This window comes from Cynara cardunculus (assembly GCF_001531365.2).
Source record: "Cynara cardunculus var. scolymus isolate 2C chromosome LG 5, CcrdV1, whole genome shotgun sequence".
Classification (NCBI taxonomy): domain Eukaryota; kingdom Viridiplantae; phylum Streptophyta; class Magnoliopsida; order Asterales; family Asteraceae; genus Cynara; species Cynara cardunculus.
Window position 1 is genome coordinate 17,261,144 of NC_037532.1, and position 13,682 is coordinate 17,274,825.

The window sequence follows — 13,682 nt, forward strand, 5'->3', positions numbered from 1 at the left end:
TGATAGATATGTGTTTATGCAAAACACATGGTAAGATGAGATAAAATAGATGTAGAGTGGTATTGGTGGATAAAGTTTTGGTGACAAACTCCTATTGATTTGCTTTAGTGGGGAGAGAATATGTTTAGCTTTGAGAATAATAGAAACTCAAAAGTATTAATGATATAGTGAGTTGATTCATCATATTTTGTAAGGGAAAGTTGTAATAACCCAAAAAAGGGGGGGAAAGAATTGATAATCGTTAAATTGCAACGACTAGTAGTGTAAATGCAATCGAAGTGAAGTGTTTAGACTCTAAAATTGAATGTAATTCAATGACATGAAACCTAATAGTCATGAAACCTCCGCCCATTTATCATAGCCTTATCGCTTCCTCTTCCGTAAAACCGCCAATGACTTAGTAAAAAACGAGAGTTTGTAGGTTTATGTGAATTTTGGTCAAGAAGGGGAACTATTGTGAGTAAAGACGACGGGGGACGCTGAAACGAGAGTTGATGGTGCTCTACATCATAGCAAGTTTGGCGTCAATTTATAAGTGTTTTGTACTCTAAATATTGTTTACTAGATAATCCCACCAGTTGTTCAATTAATCGGGTAGGTTTCAGTAGCGCAACGGTGCCAACAGTCACAATAACACTTCTACCGTTCTACACAACGGTAATCTTGGTGATACAAGGTTGTCAAATGGTGATCCTCATATCGATTCTAAAAGATATAAATTATGGTTCATGGGTGTATCGGTCCGATGTATATTTATAACGGATGGCCCGACGTTTCACCGTTGTGATGGATCGAAGCTTACGTACCTTGAGAACTCATTGTGTTAGGCTTATTAAGCAAGATATTTCTTGTTATTAGGCTCATTGGTCATTGTATTTGAAAGAAAGAAAGAAAAATAAACTACTCGAAACAGTACGTGGATCACGGGTGACGGGTGTATTGAGAAATCGAAATGGGTATATATATATATACACACCCATGCACGCGCCAACCTTGCATGAAGAGTTAGTATGCATATATATATATATATATATATATATATATATATATACATGCGTGGGGATGACTTGTTAGAGCATATATATTCATATATATATATATATAATATGTTTCAAGGCAGAATGTAAATGCATGTAAATATTAAGTTATTAGTGTGCATACATGCATTTCATGCATGCAGAGTCATCCAGATAGTTCCAAATACTTTTCATGTATAAGCTCTCGATTGCATGGCTTCATATAAATATATACCTATGTATGCACGTATATATATAGACATATGTATATATCGATGTATGAGTTGAAATAACGACGTAAGCAATGTTGTCGGCTTATAAATCGTTAAAAATGTGAAGAAATAAATTGTAGGCATTGAAAGTCAACAAGAGAAGTTGATGTTTATACCAGAATAAGGCCAAGTATTCATGACATATTAGGACGTCGTGAAAGAATAAATAAATGACGTCGGAGGTAAGACCAAAAGTGGAGATAGTTGAATGGATAAAAGGTGTGAAAGAATTTAAAATGAGAAGAATGGAGATAGTTGGATGGATGAAAGGTGTAAAATCCATGTGTGTTAATACTTGTTCCTTGTGTGTTAACACTTGTTCTATATATATTAATTTCTTTATTTCGATGATAATAATTTCTATTAACAATTTTTCTCTTCTCAGCAATAGTCACTGCACGTGCGACGACAGGGTCATAGATTGACTACTTTCTTCAGTGTTAGCTATTTTTCTCATTTTGTTCTTTTCCTTTTGTCGTTCATAATATCGTTTGTTGTATTCCTTTTTTTTCTGCAGTAATATTGTTTTTATATAAATATATATACAATTGAGTGAATATATCATGATGATAATAACTAAAGTGAGTATTCCATATACCTTTTGCTATATCTACATCAACTTGTGTTACATCATTATTTGCAATTTTGTCATCACCCATCCTCATCGGAAACTGTAAAATGATAAAAATGGAAAAATATGGTTTTATCTGTGATATAAAGTGTAAATGTTTGAATTCGAATGAACAAAGTTAGGGTAAGAAATTTTGAGATTGAACAAAAAATAACCTGCCATCCTTGTTTTTTTTACCTTGGTTGTCTTGAATAAAAGTTTATACATTTTTTATCGAACATATCACTCATTCTTTATTGTGTATCTAACAATTTACTTAGTCGTTTTAATTAATTATTCAAAACATATCATTAACAGACAATGAAGAGACAATGATTAAACTTAAACCAACATAATAATGCATATAAAAGATACATATAAGTTCACAAATCCAAAAAAGACCAATAATACATGATAATGATAACACTAATCATATACGTTTATGTAACATCCCGTTCTCGGGGGTATCGTCCTTTGCCCTTAGTACAAGTGAATGAAAGAAACTTCATATCTTAAACTTTATTTCATTATAATAGAGTTATTACAGCAGCGGAAATGCAGAAAATTACAACTTATAATATTCTAACATCTTAGAATAGCAACACTTCATCTTGTTCCTACTCCTTGATTCCTGAGATACATACATGAGATATATAAGATATAAGCTTAGTGAGTACTTATAGTTTAATGAATGAGAAATTTTCATGATATTTTGTAAATGATAATTTATAAAAGCTCTTGATCATGTACAAAAATATTCTTTATTCTCATGCATAAACATTCATAAAATACTATATTCTTTATCATGTATAAAACATTCTTTTGAGATCTCACTTGTCACATGAATGTATACCATACTTGTCTTGAGGTTTGCTAACCCCCGGGTCCATAAAAAGGCTGTCCTATAAGGTTCGTTTGCAAAACGTTCCTTCATGTAATATCCCGTACGTTGGATATTATTGTTATACATAACATGTAAAAATTTTCATGCCTTATGTAACACGTATGATAACATGTAAATGATTTTCATGTCTTGTGTGTATACTTGTATGTCATCATGCATATCTTGAATATGTATGTGAATCAATATTTTCATGTAAAACAAAGCATGCCAACATAACTAGTAATGCATAAAATACTTCTATATATAGCATACATGTATCTTATAAATCACATAAGTACTCACCTTGATTTGCCTAGCTTTTCCCTTAATTCCTATCTTCAAGCTTGATTAGGTATAAAGAGAAAGATTTCTTATTTTTAGTATAGAACTAATGATAACACTTCAATCACTATTTATAGGTAAATTCATTGCATTAGCTACTTGTTCTTCTTGCTCCCAAAATTGTACTCTTATGATAGTTTTTTTTAGGATAAGAGAATCTTGACACCTCATGCTTAATATAAAAGAATCTTAACACCTCATGTTTCTAGCTTTTATTTGTCATGCTTCTAGCTCTTGCTTATCATTATGAATTTCGCCAACACATGCTTCTATCCTTGACAACTCATAATTAGCCTGCTTTGTCATAAAGAGTAGGCTTGTTTTGTCATAAGATTTTGTGGCTTATGTTGTTTATTTATAAGTAGCTTTGTAAGCTACTTGCCTTATAAACATTATAGTTTAATAAATGCTACAGTTGTTGGACTCTTTTAAAAGTACTTAATTTGCTTACAAAATCTTGTATTTAAGGCTTAAACATTTAAATAAAAAAAACTAGGGTGTTACAATTCTCCCTTTCTTATATGAATTTCGTCCTCGAAATATTACTCAAAAGGATGTGGGTACTTATTCCTCATTTCTGACTCGCTTCCCATGTTACCTCTGATCCGTGAGAATAGTCCCAATGAACTAATACCATTGATTCCTCTTTGAAGTTTTTTTTAAAAAAAATTTATGCTCAGTGATAGCTATGGGTTCTTCTACGAATTTAAGTTTATCATCAACCAAGATTTCTTCAAGTTTGTTTCCATAACATCAAATAAGTCACGGACTATCTTCAATTCCTTCTAGACTTTCTTGATAATAGAAATGACAATATATATATGTCCCAAACATCTTTTTGTGTCATAGTTTTATAATACCTTCAATAATAAGTCTGACCTGAATTATTTACTTAACTATTAACATAGTCTGATATCATATATCAAAACATGGCTACTATGCTATGGACAATACTGAGTACAATTGAGAATAATACACTAAATTAGCTAATCATGATCAGCATGATCATTTAATTGTCATCCCAAATACTACTTAATTAGCTGATATTTGATCACCATTTTCCAACATAATAAAGGAAATTTTACTAAAGTATGTCATCGAAGAATAAACTCTTAGTGAAGTATTCCATCAAAGTATAAATTCTTAAGTCTTAAGATTTTAAGGTTATGCGAGTTTGTAACCTATTTTTCTTACACCACAACTCTTTTATTTTAATAAGATCAACACTTCTTACTAATCCATCTGACTACCAATATGAAATAGCCAAGTCAGTATCACGGAAGCTAGGATCTGTTCGGTCCAATTATAATCTGCGACTTTTTTTTTTTGAAGTCAACAACTCAGCCGGTTCCTTCCTAGACACTATCCCATATGGTTATATCGACCAGGATAAAAAATTAACGAAATAATTTGATAGAGTATAGATAGATGTTAGTTATTTTAAATATAATGCATTAATACCAAATGTTATCCTTCTCGGTTTAAGTCTAAGTTACCTAATCTAAGACAATCTTAGTTCACTTAAACTGATGCTCTGATACCATTTGTAACATCCCGTTCTCGGGGGTATCGTCCTTTGCCCTTAGTACGAGTGAATGAAAGAAACTTCATATCTTAAACTTTTATTTCATTATAATAGAGTTATTACAGCAGCGGAAATGCGAAAAATTACAACTTATAATATTCTAACATCTTAGAATAGCAACACTTCATCTTGTTCCTACTCCTTGATTCCTGAGATACATACATGAGATATATAAGCTATAAGCTTAGTGAGTATTTATAGTTTCATGAATGAGAAATTTTCATGATATTTTATAAATGATAATTTATAAAAGCTCTTGATCATGTATAAAAATATTCTTTATTCTCATGCATAAACATTCATAAAATATTATATTCTTTATCATGTATAAAACATTCTTTTGAGATCTCACTTATCACATGCATGTATACCATACCTGTCTTGAGGTTTGCTAACCCCCGGGTCCATAAAAGGCTACCCTGTAAGGTTCGTTTGCAAAACGTTCCTTCATGTAATATCTCGTACGTTGGATATTATGGTTATACATAACATGTAAAAAATTTCATGCCTTATGTAACACATATGATAACATGTAAACGATTTTCAAGTCTTGTGTGTATACTTGTATGTCATCATGCATATCTTGAATATGTTTGTGAATCAATATTTTCATGTAAAACAAAGCATGCCAACATAACTAGTAATGCATAAAATACTTTTATATATAGCATACATGTATCTCATAAATCACATAAGTACTCACCTTGATTTGCCTAGTTTTTCCCTTCATTCCTATCTTCAAGCTTGATTAGGTATAAAGAGAGAGATTTCTTATTTTTAGTATGGAACTAATGATAACACTTTAATCACTATTTATAGGTAAATTCATTGCATTTGCTACTTGTTCTTCTTGCTCCCAAAATTGTACTCTTATGATAGTTTAACACCTCATTTTTTTAGGATAAGAGAATCTTGACACCCCATGCTTAATATAAAAGAATCTTAACACCTCATGCTTCTAACTTTTATTTGTCATGCTTCTAGCTCTTGCTTGTCATTATGAATTTTGCCAACACATGCTTTTATCCTTGACAACTCATAACTAGCTTGCTTGGTCATAAAGAGTAGGCTTGCTTTGTCATAAGATTTTGTGGCTCATGTTGTTTATTTATAAGTAGCTTTGTAAGCTACTTGCCTTATAAACATGATAGTTTAATAAATGCTACAACTGTTGGACTCTTTTAAAAGTACTTAATTTGCTTACAAAATCTTGTATTTAAGGCTTAAACATTTAAATAAAAAAAACTAGGGTGTTACAGTTTATGTCATTAATGTTCTAACGACATCTGCTTCTAGCACGTGTGGTTCGAACACGATTGTTGTTAACTCCGTAGAACTCAAAAATTATCTGAAAATAATTGAAAATAAATTTTTAATAAAATAGAATATGTAAATAATAATATAGAATATTTAAAAACAAAAACAATTTGTTACGTACTTTGAGGTGCACGAGTAGGCAAATGGATGAGTTTACTCGAGATGCATAGATTATAGAATTATCTACGATTGCACGAGCTATCTCCATAAAACTGAATCGTGTCGAATCATAAAACCTCATCTTTATTATGTTTCCCCTATTATGAGCAATAAAAATGTTAGTTACTATTATAATTTCTTAATTGGTTAATAATATACACATTTACGGTCTATCTGAGAGAAATATTTCATAGCATCCAAATCGCAAATAACCATGAGTTCGGGTAGATCGTACACATCGACCCAAGATGATTTTTCCAACAACATCTAAAACAAAAATTATCAAATCTTAAAAATTAGATTTAGGTTATCAAACATGATTTTATTGTTTTAAAAATACAAAAGTATCAAAGAATTTAGATGTGCCGATCACGAATTTTCGCGTACTCCGATCTTCTACAAGAGTTCTTATAGAAGGCACTAACGGATAGAACGGAAAGCCATTTTCGACATCCCCCAACAATGGAATTAAGGTTGTGCTTCGGCAAATTATGATGTAAAATTCATTGAAGGTGAGCATATAACCTTCATTCCTCACATCACCATTGTTGTATTCAATTGCGAAACGATTCAAAGAGAAAACGCCTCCCACCAAGTTCATTTGCTTGTATATTTGAATTAAAGGGTGATGATGAACAATTTCTACCATCTTTCTCCTCTAAAATATAATAAAATAAATGTTAAATAGATTTAAATTTCTTTTACCATGCAATTAAAATTGTGAATATTTTTAACTTAAGTTTTGATCAATTAGAAAAATGAGTATTATTTCTTCCCTAACATCTTCCCAAACGAAAACCATATGAAATTTTGTCAAGCTCCATCGTACATGTACTTCGTTTAACATTGAAAAATCATCAACAATATATGTGGTGTTCATTTCTACAAGTTTGTTACACTAATCAGAACCTATTTGAAATATATAAATATATGTGTATGTTAAAAATAATAGGCAAACTGGAATAGTTAAGCAGTAATAAGAAAACATATATTATGTTATCTTCGAATCATGCAAACAACTTGTATCTCTAGTGAATCAAGTAGATAAAGCATATACAAAAGAAATGGATTACCTCTGTTGAATCAAGCAACAAACGATTGAGGAGCAAAATGCTTTCTGGAAATCAAGCAAGAATCCAGTGAATAGATGGAGTACTTCGACCGAGTGGATCAATGGAGTCTTGAATCGAGCAACGGAAGATGGTTAGTTTAAAACGAAAAGTAAAGTAAAATGATCAAAAAGTCAAATCACTATTGCCAAAAATTGAAGCATGGTCAAGTAAACGACCTAGAGATACATGGTCACCTCACAAGTTACATACAAAAAAAGCCATGTGTATACCCAATATATATATATATATATATATATATATATATTATGAGGTTCTATTTTCTGTTCCATTTAAATGCAATAATACATGAATTCGTGAACAGACTGTTTATTAAAGCATAAATGGAACTCTTATGCCTAGATGGATCAGTTTACTCAACCTTATAGCACTTGTGTTATGATGATTGATAGATGACATATTACAATATAAGGTCACCACAAGCATTACAGCAGCTTATATTTCTAAAAAAGTCAGATATTTATGTGTATACAGATTTATATATACAGTCGTAAGTATTGCATTGCAGCAGCTAAATTACAGATTTATATATATATATAGATATTTATGTATATACAAATTTACATATATCACTGAAACAAATGGCATAGAAAATTAAAACAACTAATTGTAAAATATACCCAATGCTGTTGTGGAGAGCTAAATTATGAACCTCTATGGAACACAAAGGCTGCAAAACTGCTTGCAACGGAACAAAACAATGGACTTTTAATCAAGTTTTTAACGGTTCAAGACATAACAGATGGCTAATAGAAAACATAGTATTTTGGAGTCCTATACAAGCAGTAGTGCTACTGGAAGCTTTGCCCATACACAAGTGTATGAGAGGGCTCTTTCACAAGAAGAACCATAAGTCATTTCTAATTGGACCCTAACATGTTTTCCAATGAATGCTTGCCTGACTTATGATGGCTTAGGGCCTCGGCTTATGTAGTTTTAAGAAATAAATCTTCTATAACATATGTAGGATACCAGAGATGCTAACAAAATGCATATAGATGGAAAACAGACGGTATTTACCAAATCAATCTTTTTGACTAAGCATTTTCAAGTAAGATGAAATGGAAATAGAATTTGATCAACTAAGAACTTACTTATTTCACTCTTTGCATGCCAACAGTCATATAAGGATAACTACAAATAACCATTTCTTTACAAACTGTCACAATTCTAATATTAAGAATGTAAGGAAATGTGTGTCACGAAAGTAATGATAACAATTGATTTCTAAGGTCCCGAAACGAAATAGAAATCCAAGAACACAACAAACCCGACAACAAATGCGGATAACAATGATCTAGATGTTGCACAATGACTCTATCGAAAATAACCCAAATATAGATAATAACAATATATGTTATTATCTACGTAAATGACAAGTTTACAAAATAACAACACAAGAATTTAACGTGGTTCCAATATCGGTGTGATAGTGTACGTCCACCAAAGAGAGAGCAAGAATGTTATTACCACCAAGGAGATTACAAAGTGCTTGTACAAGGATATTTAAATCCACAGTCAACTAGCAAGACTTCCTTCAAGAACTTCAAGAACACTCTCGTATCTCACACATATATGATATACTAGCTAGAGAGTGTTGTATCTATAGTAAGATAGAAACCAAGGGGTATCTAAATATGTTGGGGGCCAAATGGTTATTTATAACCAAACAAAGAGTATGGAAGAAGCTTTAGAGGATGAGTAGTGAACAAGCTTGGTAAGAGTAGTAAGCAAGCTTGGTAAGAGTAGTGAGGAAGCTTCCTTCTTTGAGTGCAACATCCACAAGTAATATAAATGTTTATATTACAACACTCCACCATGATGCACGAGATCCTAAAAAAAAAGCGAAACGAATCCCAATCCAACATATACGAGTTATTCCAATAGTTGATCATATCAAGTAGATAATAAATAAATTGGCATGAGGTAACAAATTGCATTCCAACCGTGACGAGCTTCGGCATGGCCATCACCCGTCAAAGTTACAAGCAAACCAATAACCTCGAATGCACAATCTACTTATACTAAGTAGAGCAAAGCAAAGCTCTAAAGCACTTGACAAAGTAATTCCTTCAAAGGTGTCGTTTTGTCACCTGTGGTAATATTTCTCCTCTCTCTACCAAAGTGCCCAACGGCACTAACACAAACAGAGCTGGATTAAGTATGAGCAATGCTCAAACTTAGCTGGCGATAGCGACTTAGTGAACATATCAGCATCATTGTCATCTGTCAGGACTTTCTTCAAATAGACGACCTTCGCTTCATGTAATCTAACAAGATATGCATCACGCACATTTATGTGCTTTGTCCGGGAACTGAAAGCCAAATTAGTTGCCAAATGGATGGCACTCTGATTATCACAGAAAATGCGAACGGAAGGTTCCTCGAAGCCTAATCCATTCATCAATTCTTTTAAATGGACTGCTTCCTTTGCAGACTCGACCGCCGCAACAAGTTCGACTTCTATGGTTGACAATGCCACAATAGACTGTAATCGTGATCTCTAACTAACGGCTGTTCTACCCAAAGTAAATACATAACCGGATGTGGATCTCCAACTTACTCGATCACCTGCATAGTCAAAATCACAAAATCCAATAATTTCACAGTCATTGTGCAAACCAAATATAAGACCATGTGTCTCGGTTCCCTTCAAATATCGGAATGCCATTTTAACGGCTGACCAATGTGATCGACCCGGATTCGCGAGAAACCGACTCACCACTCCGACACAATGTGCGAGATCAGGACGAGTACACACCATGGCGTACATAAGACTTCTGACCGCATTGGCGTATGGAACCTTTGACATTTCAGCCTTTCCCTTGTCATTTTTTGGACAATCTTTGCTTGTGATCTTGATGTGCTTTGGTAGCGGAGTGCTAGACGTCTTGGCACCATCAAGATTGAACTGCTTCAGAATTTTCTGAATATATGCTCGTTGTGTTAACCTGAGTGTCCGGGAATTTCTGTCCCGTACGATTTCCATGCCCAAAATCTTCTGCGCCGCGCCAAGATCTTTCATTTCAAATTCCGACTTTAATTTATCTTTTAGTCGTTCGATCTCTGACCGGTCCTTGCAGGCAATAAGCATGTCATCTACATAAAGAAGTAAGTAAGTGAAAATGCCACTGCTTTGTCTATGATAGACACAAGCATCTTTTTCACTGCGCTCAAAACCAAGGGTTAGCATAAACAAATCAAACTTCTTATACCATTGACGAGGCGATTATTTCAGTCCGTAAAGGGACTTCGTGAGCTTACAAACATACTCCGGTTTGCTTTTGGAAACAAAACCATCGGGTTGCTTCATATAAATGGTTTCCTCCAAGTCTCCGTGTAGGAAGGCGGTCTTCACATCTAATTGTTCTAGCTCCAAATCGTGAATAGCCACGATTGCTAAAAGAACTCTAATAGATGTWTGTCGAACAACAGGAGCAAAGATATCGTCATACTCGATACCTTTCCGTTGAGCAAAGCCTTTAGCAACGAGACGAGCCTTGTAACGATCATCATCTTTGACCTTGTACACCCACTTGCACCCGATTGCCCGACTATCTTTCGGTAGTGAACAAAGTTCCCAAGTCTTGTTCTTTGAAAGAGCTTCCATCTCATCTTGCATGGCAGACAGCCATTTGGAACTGTGGGTTGAAGCCAATGCTTCCTTCAAATCAAGCGGCTCCTCTTCTCCTACATGTAATGCAAACTCCAACTGATCTGTAAAACTCATATTAGCAAAATCCCAATCACCGTACCTGTTAAGGGGACGAATAGTTCTCTGACTACGTCTGGTAGGTGCCACTTGTGGGWTTTCCTCATCATCTTGATCTCCACCATCATTTACAATGTCTTCATCAGTAGTAGACAAAGGATCACTAGAAGGAGTCACTGGTGGGATGACTTCTTCTACGTCTTCAAGTGATCCTAGAATAGTATCTCGAGCAGATGAGCTCATAACAATAGGACCGACTACTGTCTCCACATCATCGGCACTAGGAGCAACAGTAGAGGTGACTTCCGGTTCTTGAGAGGATTGAGAGTCCAAGGCGGACTTCAACATAGGAGATTCATCAAATGTAACATGTCGAGAATGAATCACTTTATGAGTCAAGGGATTCCAGATCCGGTATCCCTTGATGCCATCTGTATAGCCGAGCAAAAATCCTTTGGTGGCTCTAGGATCTAACTTGTCCTGGCCTGAAATATGCACATAAACAGGACAACCAAATATACGTATGTATTTTATACAGATATTCTTTTTACCTCTCCAYAACTCTTCCGGTATTTTTCCTCCAATGGCCGAACAAGGTAACCTGTTCACAATGTGCACCGCGGTGTGCAAAGCTTCRGCCCAAAAAGTCTTAGAAAGCCCCGATGTCAAAAACATACATCGGACTTTCTCCAACAACGTCCTATTCATCCGCTCCATGACTCCGTTAGATTCGGGATCTCCAGGTGTAGTGAAATGACGGTGAATGCCTTTACTCGAGCAAAATGCCTTGAGGTTACCGCTAGTAAACTCTCCACCGTTATCGGATCTAAGCACCTTTAACTTCCTTCTGGTCTCGACTTCCACATGTGCTAACCAAGTCTTGAATTTTTCAAAGACATCTGATTTGTGCTTCAAAACAAACACCCAAACTTTTCGTGCGAAATCATCAATAAAAGATACAAAATATCTACCTCCACTTAGGGACTGTGTGCTCGATGGTCCCCAAACATCTGTATGAACATAATCCAGGATTCCTTTGGTGTTGTGTTTTCCAACACCAAAAGAAACAYGAGTTTGTTTCCCCTTGAYGCATCCGGCACAAAAATCAAGGCTTGCTGGCGTGTTGACCCTAATGAGCTTCCGCTTCCACAAAACCTCCAAATTCTTCTCCGAGGTGTGGCCCAATCGTAGATGCCATAAACGAGTAGCATCCACATTCTTTGTATTTTCTGCCACACATGATTTTAAAGAAATTRTTTCGCCAACCAAATGAAATAAATTGTTTGYCGCCTGCTTGCCTTTCATAACAACAAAGTTCCCTTGAGATATACGAATGCTCTCATCTTCAATACGAATCTTGCAACCATTTTTGGACAGAAGTCCAAGCGAGATCAAGGAACGAGACATGTCCGGAACGTATTTGACATTGTACAACGTTCGGACAATGCCGTCAAACATCTTGATACGAACCGTACCAATACCTTGAGTAGTACATGACGTATCATTTCCCATATATATKYTATTACCTTCAAATTTTTCGAAGGTGGAAAAATGATCACGAAACGGTGTCATGTGACAAGAGGCTCCGGTATCCAACACCCAACGTTTATCACCATTTGGTGACGTAGCCGTTGCCGAGAAGCCTACATCATGTTTGGTTGCAACTGCAGAAGATTCACCCTTTGACTTGTCCTTATTTTTCAAGTTCGAACAATCTTTCACCCAATGGCCCGATTTGTGGCAATAATTGCAATCACCACGAATCTTTGATTTCCCTCTAGGGCCCGGTCGGCGGGACTGAGAGCGCCCATGGTTTCTTCCTCTTGAAGATTGCTGATCATCACGGCCTCTATCAGCAAATAGGCCGTGGCTGTGATTGTTCTCTCTTGGGTTGTTACCGATCCTCATCTGGATCCTCTGGTCTTCAGATATCATACCTGTCTTCACATCAGATAAAGAAAGAGATTCCTTTCCATATATAAAACTGTTAGTGAATTGCGAGTATTTCTCAGGAAGTGAATACAACAGAATCATAGCAAGAGCTTCTTCATCTTTGGCAAGAAGCGCATCTGTTGCCTTCAACTTCATTATGATATCTTCAAACTCGGTCATGTGGGCTTTAATGGAAGTGCCTTCCTTCATTTAGAAGAAAAGACATGACCGCATCAATAAAAACCTGTTGGTTAAAGTTTTCTTGAGATAAAGATTCTCAAGTTTACTCCAGATTCCAGCTGCAGTCATTTCTGACACTATCTCAGAAATGACATTTTCTCCCATCGCCATCTGCAAAGTAGTAAATACCCATGCTTCCATTTCCCTAGCCTTAAGATCAGACATATTAGGGTCTAACTCATTTTTAGCAAATACTACAGGATGGACTCCATTCTTTCTAAGTGCTGCAGATGTTGTGAACTGCCATTTACCAAAGTCACCATCCCCATTCCAAGTTTGAATACGAATCCCAGCCCCAGATAAATTAAATGTACCCTCTTGGTATGGTCTTTTGGGTCTGGTTTGAGGAATTGGCACTAAATGGGTTTCCGGCTTCAGCCATAGAGATAAAATATTTGTGCAAACTAGTTAATGTATATTTTCTACAAAAAACTCCAAATCTAGATCCCAAGCTCTGATACCAATTGTAAGGAAATGTGTGTCA

At 35.0% G+C, this 13,682-nt stretch overlaps 1 long non-coding RNA gene across 1 annotated transcript; it reads right to left on the reverse strand.

The window, feature by feature from the left end:
* Positions 1–2,306: 2,306 nt before the first annotated feature.
* On the reverse strand, positions 2,307–3,155 carry LOC112513769. Its single transcript, XR_003069299.1, has 2 exons — positions 3,085–3,155; positions 2,307–2,529 (listed from the first exon to the last, which is right to left on the reverse strand). It is a non-coding gene; the product is annotated as an uncharacterized LOC112513769 (long non-coding RNA).
* Between the last annotated feature and the right edge of the window lie 10,527 nt (positions 3,156–13,682).